A 12630-nucleotide genomic window follows, 5' to 3' on the forward strand; every position below is an offset into this window, starting at 1 on the left:
CACAGTGAGTTTCCACCCAGGAAAAACTGCTGCCAGAACTCCTGTCAGAATTAGTCCTTCAGACTGGACTTATGGAAATGGCTGAGAAATTATTTGTTCATTATCACACTCTGAGGACATTACAGAAAACAGGCACTAAAGGGTTATAATTGAAGTTTTAGCTGTCAATGCCCTTAGACAAGAATTTCACAGAGACAAAAAGTGTCAGCAACTACCTCCAAAGCAGCTGATTCCATAAAGTAAATGTTAGCCCGAAAGCCAAATCTAATATGGAGAAATTTCAAGAGGGAGTCAAAGACTCAAAAAGCCTAACCTGTTAACAAGAAAAGCCAGTGATGAGTGGATCACTACTGATCTGTCATGTCAATTAAAGACTGAAAACATACTTAACCACTGTGAGATAATCCCATATCATCAAAATAAATTGCTTTTCTGAGTGAATATAAATTCAAAGAGAAGAGTAATTTAAGATGATTTACTTTAGGATTCCTAGCACATTGATATTTTCTTGTGCTTTTGGTAATTTCTTCTGTTAAAACAGAGAAGAAAAAGGTTAATGCTCACATGTCAGTTGACAGATTAAATCAAATGGCAAAAAGAATAGTTCTGTGACATTTTACAGTCCAGAGAAGGAAAAGTTTGAATAACCTGCTTCAATGAGAGCAGTGGAAGAGGGAGAGGGAAGGCTAGGCATATGAGGAGGCATGAAGCTTAGCAGATAATAGGAGCTGTTAATAAAAAGAAACACAATTTTGCTTGAATCTCTTTCTGAGGGAAAGAAGATCAAATGGTGGAAGACACGTAAGAAGGAGAAATGATGGTATGAGGAAATAAAATTTGAACTTTAATGAAAAAAGAAGGAAAAGGAATCCATTGCAACACACAGAGGCAGTGAGAATTGATGAGAAGTCGATTTTCCAATATTTAGAACTGCAGATAGAATCCTTTCTTTTAGCTGAGAAGTATCGAGTACCAAACTCATTAAAACCAAAAAGAATTGTAAAGTGCTACATTACTTCCACAGCTGTGACCTCTGAACAGTGACAGCAAAACCTAAGCAGAAAAAATCTTTCATGAAATACCTTGTTTTGTGTTCAGAAATAGCTATATTTAGGAATCAAAAAAAGCAGAAGTTTTCTGAATGTAGATGGATCCCACCTCCACCAGAACACAAAGTGCTGCAAGACCAATGCTTCAGCCCCAAGTGTCTCCCAGAATCACAGACTGGGTGAGCTTGGGAGGGACCCCAGTGGCTCATCCCAGAGCACAGGAATCTGCACAGGAACCCTCAGGGATCCATGCTCCTTGTTCCCTCCACTGGTATGCAAAATGACTGAATTTCCAGAGCGTACAAAATCCATTTTCAAAACAGAGTTTAAGACCACCTGGTGCAGAAAGCTTTTTTCCTTCCTACCCATTACACACAACAAAGCTCAAGACTTTTCTACAAAATAATAACAGCCTGGCTTCCTCAGAGCCCATGCTTTTGCTTGGCTAAATTTGCCACAGAGGAATTTCTGTGCCCTTTAGTAATCCAAATAGATTCAGAAAGATGGACGTGTGAGAGAACAGGGTTTTGTCAAGGTTTATTTCCCTTTCTCACTGACATTCAATAAAAAGAAAAAGTGACATATACTGGATTAAATGTCCTAATTGTATTGCATAGCTATGACTAGTTTGGATTAAACACGTTATAAGGATTTAACAAAACAAGATGTGTCCCATACAAATGGAACCATTTTACATCTTATTTTTATCATGAAAGCTCAAGAAAGTAATTATAGAAGATTCTATAGATGTATAGTTCTCCAAATCCTTCTTATTTACAATCTCATAGTCTGAGTATGCAATACCTTAAAGAACAATATTGCCAATCCTGCTGTTTTGTTCTTATTTTTTAGTTCCATGTAATGGAGAGTTCAAAATTTCTAAAAAAACCCAAAAAAACTCAGCTCTAACTTTAATTTTGTGGTTTGCATTAACTGACATCATCACTGATATTATTACCCTCTTACTGCATTTCTGTTGACAAAAACCAAGACTCATTTATAGCTATGCTCAAACCCATAGGGAAAAAAAGAGAAAAGGTGGTGGAAAAAAAAAAAAAGAGAAAATGTGGTGACACTGACTGGAATATTTCAACAGATTTTCATACAGTTTTCCACATCTGTGTCACCCTAACAGGAAAGTATGAGTTGGGTGAAAATACAGTTGATCAAGATCAAATACAACTGTACTCAGAAAACAATTTTGTGAAATATTTATCATTTAAGTCCTATTGACCCCAAGAAAAGGAGTTACTTTTCAGAATGAGTCTACTGCTAAACTGATCCAAATACCTCTACAACCCAGAGGGAGCAACCAGTTAATTGAACAAGAAGAATGATAGATATGTGATTTATAAAGACCACCAGAATTCTGTGCCTGAGCCCACTCCAGCCAACTCAAGGAACGAAACACTGAGGCAACCACAGGACTGAGAGAGAAGCACAGCTCATTTAGCCAGACTGTGAACAAAATAATCTAACACTGATATCTTCCAGGGCACCCTTCCATGACTAAGAGCCTGAACTATCAGCATTTACAAGCAAAATAGGAATTTTTTTGCTCTGTGAGCAATTTCATTAAGATTTCAGCCTAGACCCCTCTCTTGCTGAATGAATAAAGGGCAGATAATTTTAAAATGGAAAGACAAAGCGAATGATGTAAAAACAAAGTAAATCTTTAAGTAGGTAAGTCCTCTTTTGTTGCCTGGTTGGGGCAAAAGCACTAGGCCATATGTTTCAAGTGTCTAAATCTGCCTTCAGGTTTCAGATGAATCTGTCTCTGTGGGGCTGTTTCTGTCAACAGCAACATTTTTTTACTGCTTGGAATTTGCTTGCTGGCAGCCACCTGCTAATAACGCCAGCACAAATTAGTAGGGTGCTTGGGAATTTGGACACAGATTAAAAAGTAATTGAGAGGGTGGACTAAATCACATCTAGAAACCATTGTATCCACTTCAAGCTACCTCCTTCTTGTTTTGGAAATAATTTCTCTTTAGGACGTTCAAGGCATCAATAATGAGTGGAAACACGGGCTGTGTTCAGCTCTGTAAGTGAGCAGGGAGCAAGCTCCATCTCCAGTTCCCTCTCCACCATCACCACACAGAGACTGTTTCAGGCACGCACAGACTCTGTACCAACCTCAGTGTGAGGGTTACTATGAATATCAAACTATCATAAATTCTGATCTCCTCCACATCACTGCAATGCCACAGCACATCTAGAAGATGTAGAAGTCAAACCATGACAGGATGCTCAGATAGCTATGGCTGAGCACAACACAGGACCTCATCTGCCTCTGGAGACCCGAGATGCTCCCCAAATAAATCTGTCTCTCCTGGCTGAAGTCTCTTTTCATTAGCTCCTGCCAGTTACTGCACTCCTCTCAAATCTGTTTTGACTTGTTCAGCCTTGCACTCAGCACTATCCAAAGGCACCATTACATCACTGGGATTTACAGCCCAGCTCTCAGCCAGTGTCCCCTCTCACACCTCTCTCAGCCAGAGACACCCTGTGCACATGTTCTTGCTTTACCTTGAATCATGAAGCCTCATTTCTCACAGAGCACATACATCAGTGACTGAACACTTGACAAAAAAGAAACTGTGAGACCTGTGGACTGCTGAAAGACCATCAAAGAGCCTTGGGTCTTTTGTCTTAATAGTATTCCAAGGAATACAGTGGCTTTGTAAATAACTGAAAAGGGCAGCTTCCACAGTATTTAAGTTTCACACAACTGCTACTAAGTGACTGTAGTTTGACAACTCCTGTCAACTTCAAAAAGCACCTCAGAGGCCTAAAAAGTTTGATGCCATAGGTTTTTTCCTTTCTTTTTTTTTTTTTTTCCTGTTAAAATGTAAAGGGTTTATCCTCCTGTAATCAGTAATAATGAAAAAGAATCCTTTAAAGGTCAGCAGGAAATGGTCTGTTTTTACAGAGCCAATGAAACGTAGCAGGTTTTTTATAGCCATTGATCTTTGAGGACTGAGGTAACTATGGATAAATATGGCTAAAAATAAATATTATGTGATCATTTGTGTAACACCTGCCCACAATAAGGAGGCAAAACCCCCACAGTTTCTGCAGTTTATATTGTTCTAATGATTTTATTTGGGACAAAGTCAGTGGTTACACCAGCTCATAGAGCACTGGGGTTTATTTTAGCAGATCCCTCTGCCCCACGGTGCAGTAACCCTAAAAGAACAGAGACCATGGCTGTGTGTGACCCAGCCTTCATCCCTGCTGGCTGAGACACTCCTGCATTGACAAGCCCTGCTGGGACCAGTTTCCTCAAGCACAGCATTACAACATTCCAGAATTTACACTTCCATCTAGAGTTTGCTTTTCCTACTTCCACCACGACAATTAACACATTTGAGATCAGCAAAGTGCAGTTTGCTGAAGCAGAAACAAAGCCTTCCACCCTCACATTGTGAAGAAGCTGAGGGCACACTTCAGTTTGATTTGCTGTGCCTGCACTACAGAGGGTATTTGCCACTTCCAGAAGGGGTAAGAACATCTTGGCTCTAGTAAGAAGTGATGCCAATTGAATGAGAATTCATCACCGTGTACACCAGAGTTTCTCTATGATTTTTCTCCAGCATCTACTCTTTTTCACATTTGGAGACCTTGTGTACTCAAACACACCTGAAAAAGCAAAGCTTACTTCTGAGAAGAGAGCATTTGGGTGACTTTTTGTTTAACCTGGGAGAAAGAAATGCATCTGATAACTCTGACAAATTCTTTTCAGGGAAAAGACAATTTATAATTGACACACAAGGAGCAGAGTTAAATACATGGATAAAAATGGCAACTCCACCTTACTGAAATACAGATGGGTCATGTTTAATGACACAACTAAGGCAGATGTAAATGACCATTTAAGAACAGTCTTTCCAACACAAAAATATTTTATCTCAGGCCCTAAAGATTAAATCTGGGCTTTTGAAGCTCAGATCCCAGACTGTCTTTGACTGGATCATGTTCCACATGGGAAGTTTTAGAGGGAGTCAGAAACATGCCTTCATCTTCACACAACAGCATCAAAAAGACAAAGAAAGAAAACTTTGAATTCTGAAGTTAATTTCTATTATAAATCCTTGCACACAAAGGCTTATTCTTTGCTATTTATTGCCTTAGCAATGATGAGAAGAATTCATTTGTAGTAGTAAAAAAAATAATATTTCAGTAACATGGCATGATTAACATTTAACTCCTCAGATCAGTAAACAGTGAAAATTGGTGCTAGAGTTTAAGTGGGTACTTAGCTGAAAAGTAAATTAACACAGACCTTTCTCACTGCAGTACAACACATTTCACTGCATTTGCACAATCATTATTCTTCAAAATACTGACATTAACAGCCATGCAAATGACACCATGATTTTCTGTCCCTTTACTACTCTTCTCCTACATGATTTTCCTTGAATTGATAAATTAAACTTACAAATTCTGTAGAAACTTTCACTGAGAATGCCAAAGATCTTCACAAAGTGAATTAATCAAATAATCAGAGCATCACAGTGAAGCACTTTATGTAAGGCTATAGAAAAATATGCATGCAAATCTGGAATACATTTTATAAAAGAAATAAATTCAAATGTCATGATAAAAAAATTTACATTGTAATTTGGGTGTAGTTGAGACTGAAAACTGGTGAGGACATAAAAAATAGAAGTGCTTTAGTAGGTGCCTTTTTTTTTTTTTTTTAAAGTAATCCTTTACTTCAGCCACAAAGTCCAAAGTACAAAAATGAGAGAAAAGTAAGGAAAACAGAGTGCTGTGAAAAGTCATTTCCATTCTTTATGTGATGGTCTTAAAGTAATCAGCAAAATCTCTATCTTGAATAAAATGACTCCTGGGTACTTTGAACTGTGTAGCTGATTATGGACTCTGCTTTACTGTTCACTATTTTACCTTTTCTGAATCTTTGCAAGTGCCTGGCTGTGCCTGCAGGTCCCCTACAGCAACACAAACTGGGGAGAGCTCCTCCAAAGGCAGGGACTTCAGGTGTATTTGGGGCAGCAGCTGCACTGCAAGGCAGCCTAAGCATTTGGCACTCATGCAGTGATAAACAGCAATCATATCATGAACCAAAATATTAGCTGTGGCCAGAGGCCTCATACCCTTACTTATGTTAAGTACTGAGCTGTCCAGAAAGCTGAAGTGGAAGAAACACACCTCCCCCAGCTACAATCACAGAATACAAGGAGGCATGGAAGACATTCCATTATATTATTTATAACACTCTAAAATGAAAATTGCTAATTAACTTCTCAAATATTCTCACGAGTGTTGATATTTAATACCCAACCCTGCCACTAACACCTGCCAGTTCAACATGAAAAAATAAGGCTTGTTAATTCTCAAATTCAGCATAGAAAATTAAGAGAACTTCAATTTTTCTTCCAAATTATATATTGAGAGGTATGAAAAAGAAGAAAATGACAAGTTAGTGCTATTTGTATTTTTTTTTCAAAAAAATATTTTGTCTTAAATAATGCTTGATTATTACTGTAAGGAGATAGCAGAAGTTTTCCCTCTCAGAAGAAAGGAATCAAACATGAAGGAAACCTACAGAATTCATAATTCACCTTCTGTTTCTGTACATTACTGTCTGGAAATTTTACACAGCTGCACAATTGACCAGGTAATGGGTTAAAGTCTGCCCCACAAAGATACTTCTGTCTCAAATTAAAAATCAAGAGTTTTTTTTGCTGTCAAGGTGGACTCTAAGGTAGCTCAAACCCAGCTAGTTCATGCTTGACAGATTTCTCATCACAGCTATTAGCAAAATATTTATCAAAAGTATTACAAGGTGAGAGGTCTCATTTCAACAAAACTTGGCAAAACGTGTGAACTTCAAGTTCTTGAATTCAAGAAAACAACTTATTTTCTTAAAATGGTTTCCTTAGATCAGGACCTAAAATCCAAATCTCAGTCCATAGTTTCAAAATATGTTCATGGTAGACTCTCCTTTAATTCTGTGTGCTGTACCTATCACACATATATGCCTTCCTAACTTTTCTTTATTTTGGCTGAAAGCAAATGATCCAAAGTATTCCATAAAAACAGACTGCACAACATTGTTATTCTGGACAAGACAGAATGAAGCGTGTATCTCCACACAGAAACTTGTTCATTATCTTGTTCCAGATAATGTTATCCATTTTCAAAAATACACTTCTGATTCAGCAACCTCTATTTATCTACTCCCCAAACCAAAATTACTTAGAATCACATTCATTTTATGAGTGAGTTTGAGTGAGTCACCATTACTCCTCCTGCTTTTCTAGGAACAGGCAAACTACATCCAAAACATATTTACACTCTGCTGACCAAGAAAATCATTGATGGAAAGCCATACCAAAAGTGTGGTCTCCTTTTCTCCAGCACCATACTATACAAGTAAACATGTCATTTGGAAAGACCTGACTAGATGTGCTCATCCAGAAGACTGCAGTAAGAGACAAAATGCTTCAGAACAAAATAGCAGGTTTTAGCCCTCTCTTATTTAGCACCTCTCTTCTTCAGCAATGTTTCTGCTCTGCAAGGCAGAGGTGCAGGGAACAGGGCATGATGGACCTGCCACTGCGATCTGCTATCAGGTATGATATTAGCTGGTGAAACAGAAAGAAGAAATTGTTGGTTGCAGTTCTATTTCACAAACCCTAAAACTGCAAAAATAATTTATTTCTGTTGCAAAGCTACTACCCACACACTCTTCCCCAGCTACAAATTTTGGCTGCCACAGAATCCCCGTCTCGCCCAGTGCTCTGAAACTCAACAGTGGCACCCAGCGGCTACTCTTCATCACATCCAAGTACCTACAATGCACCAGGGAGGCTGTGAAGCACTTAAAAGCAATTTTTTGTTTAAATATATGTACAAATTATTCTCATTAAAAAAGGCTCTGCTATCTCTGCTCCCTTTTATGAAGTCAATTTTCTCACTTCAGTTTTCTTTCACGTTCTATTTTCTTTTGCTTGTTTAGGTGTTTCTAATTTTTTTTTTAGATTTTATTTTATACTACATATTTCTAATCAGCTGGGCATTATTGTAACAGCCAACAGCCCTTCTCTCCTCTGTACAACAGTAGGTGCTGATTGAGAGTGTTTTAGATTGTTTAAAGGTCTCTAGTCAAAACACCTGAGCACTACAAGCAAATTCTGCATTTTAAAATTCAAATAGTAACATAAAAGCTAAGTAATACAGAGATTGACTTATTAGATTTAAAAAGACAAAGAAAAAAGGGAGAGAGCTGCTAAACCCTTCTTCTATTAAATAACGTGCCAGATCTTTCCTAGAACCCAAATCTTAATTCTTGTCCATAGGAGTTCACAGGTAAGGCAGCAAAAGCGTGGGTCCTAAAATATGACAAAAAATGTATATAAACCTGCACAACAATGATGTACACATCACCTGCCTAAGCCTATTAATTTGCATTTAAATGCCTAATTGTTCTAGGGTTTAAAAATTTAACATCATCCTTGAGACCAAGCTTTAAGCTCAGAACCAACATGTTAGATAACAACACTGCACACATCAAGGAAAATCTCTTCTGACAACCTCAGCTCTGAATTTACAGTACAAATTTGCATTTATTACTTCCATATGAAGATGCCAAGCATACTTTTGCTTTTCTTGCTTTGTATCCGATTCCCTGAAATATCCTGCTGTTGTTTCCAGCAAACTCTTGCACTTTGAGGAGGACACAGTAAAGTATCTTTTTGTCATCATCAGTATTGCAACATGACACTGGGGAAGGGCTCTGGAGAGCTGCTGAGGAACATAAACTGGCAGGGGGGGTGTGAGAGAGAACTCTTTCTTCCCTAAATTTTACAGAGCATAAGAAGCTGCCCACATTTCCAGCTGGGCAGTTCAATCCCCTGAGCAACAGAAATGGCCTGCTTGCAAAAAGCAGACAATTCACCTGCCCGTTCTTCAGGAGGTCAGTGGCCAAAGCCTTTCCCCCTGGAAGCTGCACTTCACTGATAACCACACAAGAAAATAAAAACTGACCAAGGTTTCCATGGACACTGACTGAAAGGAAACAGTGCCTTGGTGACAGAGCCATTTCTTCACTGAGCTGCCTCAGTCCCACTGCAGGCATTGAATGAGGGAAGCACCACACTATCTAAAAGCAAAGAAGTAATCATTTCCCTTCAGGATAAATATTCAACTTCTCTGCTACACCACCCACTCCAGCATTCCCCACAAACCTGACCAGTGAGCAAGGTGTAGCAGGTCAGAGCTCTGAGAACTTCCCACTCTATTCCAAGTATACATAAGGACACCATAACAACTTATCATATTATTAAAAATACACAGCCATATATAGGACAGCAATCTAAGGAAACACAGAGCTAGTGTGGTTTATGTAACTACCAAATGTTTTGGACATATGGTAAAATATTGGGCAAATACCTATCCCTTTCAAAAATATTTTCCAGGAAAAAGATGCCTCTCAATCCACTGTAACCCCTTCAAGCATATACTAATCTCAATCAGAACTTCTGCACTGGTTGGAACACTCCATACAGAATAAAAACAGCCAAAGGAAACAAACACCAGAAACCAAAGATGATGTAGAACCTGGGGAGCTGGGACCTAAAATGACAGACTTTCTGGAGTAAGTTTGTATAATGTTACTGGCCCACATTTCTGCCTGCCAAATCAGTACTCACCTAATGCAGACAGCTGAGCAAAAATTCTATCATTCCAGGAAGTCCTCAATTTTAGATATTAAATACCACAGAAGAACAAAAGAAATTGTTCCAAGCCCCAAGCAAAAAATACTCCATTTTCGACTGAGAATCATAAATAAGACTTATGATCTTAAAGGCCTCATTTAATCCAAATCCTAGCATGCAATGGTGGCATAGCTCTTACCTATGAGAAGATGCTTCTCAGGACAGGAAAAGTCATCTCCAGATTGGCACTGGTTTGGTAGTCCCTTCCTACTTCAAATCACACCTATTTGCAGTGAAATTCTGGTAATTATTTTAATATCAGGAAAGGTGAAGCTGGGATTCTTCTCCATCCTCTATTTCCAGCACAGCACCTCATCCCAGGTGAGAACTAAGTCTTTCTTCCTCTCTGAAAACATGTTTCAAAGGGGTTCATTAGGCTCCTTTGGCAATAGGTGCCACCCTTCCAGAAGCTAGGATCTAAACTGGAAAGTATAAACTGATGTTCACGTTAAAAAGGAAAAAGCATTAACTTCCAGATATGTTTTCCATATGTGGCTCTGCTGAATCAAAGAGTCCCTGTACTTCAGATCTCTTCTGCAACCCCTGAAATACTGAGAACCCCTGAGGTCCAGCACACACCAGCAACCCCTGACAGGGTTTGGCTGGCTGAGGTGGTACAGAGGGATTCACTTAGCCAAACAGAGAAATAAATAATCTTCAGTGTTTCTGTACTATCCACAGTAGCTCTGAAGTGTAACTAAAATTCAATTGCGGAGGTCCTGCCTGCCCTAAAGTTATGCAGCAGCTGTTTTAGAAATGCAGATGTTTTGGAAAAGCCTGTGAATTTAGAACAATGATTCCAAATATTGACAGCAGTTCTTTGCTGTGATTATAACGAAAAAAAAAATTATCTATTACTGGATATTTGTCCTTGAACAAGGTACATCACTTTTGCCTTTTCCAGCATGAAAACAACACTTTACAAACAGCTCTCTAAAGTAGGCTTGTGACTAAGCTGTCAACCTAAAGGAACTTAGCACACAATTCCCATTGAGAGGCTGTGGGTTTTTTCTGTCAAGCCACAGGATCCCATAAATACAAATGCATTTGTAAAGATACATACAGATCCCAGCTTTTCTTAAATAATAAGTGTTGACATCACAATTTCATTCAAATCATCGAATTTAATTTAGCTCTTGCTTTGCACCAAAGCATATCTAAAGAAACCCTCCATCTGTCACTGCAGGAATGACTTCTCTTCCTAAAATACCTCACATATCCACAGAAAACCAGGCCTAAATAATGATTCATTGCTAGATTAACTGCACAAAAGCCTGCTTTAGTATCTGCATGTAAGTACTCAAAATACATAAAAAAGTCCAGTGTGCATTGATAGGATTCCCAAAGGCATCCTGTTGGAAGTGGAAAATGCCTTCTATTAAAGTACTCCCCTTCCTAATTAAGAAGCAAATTCCAAATTCAGTAGGTGTCCAAGAAGTTAGAGAGTGCAAATAAAAGAGCTGTTTTCTGTTATGGTCATCAGTAGACAGCTATGGCTTAATCTGCTCATTAGAAGTGAAATATCTTGCCCAGATTAACAGATCTAACACCTGATCTGTTGTACCCCATGTACTAACTCATTAGTGGGCAAATTATGGGCACATCCAGAGAGCCACTCACACACTATAACAGGCTTAGCAAAGCCATGCCCTCCAGTAGCTGCACTTAACTATGAACTACAGAGATCTCAGGCACCAGCAAGTTTGCTCAGTTAAAGCCTCATTTTGTTTCCAGGCTGGTTTTATTGTACCTCAGAATGGCTTGAGCTCTCAAGAATGTGATCCAGCCCATTCTCTCTCAGGCACAGCATCCACTAGGCTCAATTCCAGCAGATGAAGAGACAGGTGAAAATATTAGTGGGGTGAGAACAGTGCAAAACCAAACCTCTAAAAACTCATGGTGCTCTCACTCAGGCTTGTCTATGCCCTGAAAAAAATTAATCAAAAGCATCACAGTATTTGTTTTTGTCATGATTGTTAGAAGCCTTATAACTGAACAAAGCATAGAGATAGCACACCATGTTGTGGTAATCATGTGGATCTGCTCATCTGCTTTCCTAGCTACTGTTTCTGCCTGCACTGTGTCCATTCCTGGATGGCTGAGGACAGCACCAGCAGCCTCAAGGAAAGGCTAAACAGGTTGCACAAAGCTCTGCCCAGCTCCTCCATGCCATGCCCTGTTAGCACAACTGCTGTGACAAACCCATGTCACACAGTCAGAGCTCACTCATCAGAAATGCCACCATGGAACTCCCATGAGTGCTAAATTCACTTGCAAAAGGGAAAGTCTTTAAAGCTCCTGTGATGTAACTTTGTCTGTTAAAGATGTTGATTCAATATGATGGAAATGTTTCATACATTTGCATTCATATCATATTCCTCATGGCTCCAAAGAGTTATTTAATGTCAATTAAATGCTATTATAGTGTCAAAGGGAGTTCGTTTTCAATAGATATTATTCTTCCTTAATACTCTGTTGCAGTAGTTCTACACTTTTATTTCAATAATGGTACAGCAAAGTTAGCTGCCTACAAATGAACTGAAAAAATGAACAATATAATTTTGTTCCCAAAGCAAATTATACTGGCACTTGCCTACTTGCCTCCCCAGTCTAAAAGTCTTTTTGTTTTCCAATGCTGAAAAAACCACGAGGAGTAACTACAATATACATATCTACTACTGTCTGAGTAGATCCTCTTCATCCTTACATGATTTCTAATGATGCAATTTCCCTTTCCTGGCTTCTACATTTAGCTACAAAGGACAAACTCATCCCTTTTTGCTTCCTTTTCCTACCCTTCATCTGTTTTTAGATTCTCTCTCATTGCAAGGATT

At 38.7% G+C, this 12630-nt stretch overlaps 1 protein-coding gene across 1 annotated transcript in view; it reads right to left on the minus strand.

Annotated features, from left to right (window-relative positions):
- NRG3 (neuregulin 3) overlaps positions 1–12630 on the minus strand; it is a 337591-nt gene that overhangs the window by 120702 nt on the left and 204259 nt on the right. The gene's annotated exons all lie outside the window — the stretch shown is intronic.

The sequence above is a fragment of the Haemorhous mexicanus genome, chromosome 7 (genome assembly GCF_027477595.1).
Source record: "Haemorhous mexicanus isolate bHaeMex1 chromosome 7, bHaeMex1.pri, whole genome shotgun sequence".
NCBI classification, from domain to species: Eukaryota; Metazoa; Chordata; class Aves; order Passeriformes; family Fringillidae; genus Haemorhous; species Haemorhous mexicanus.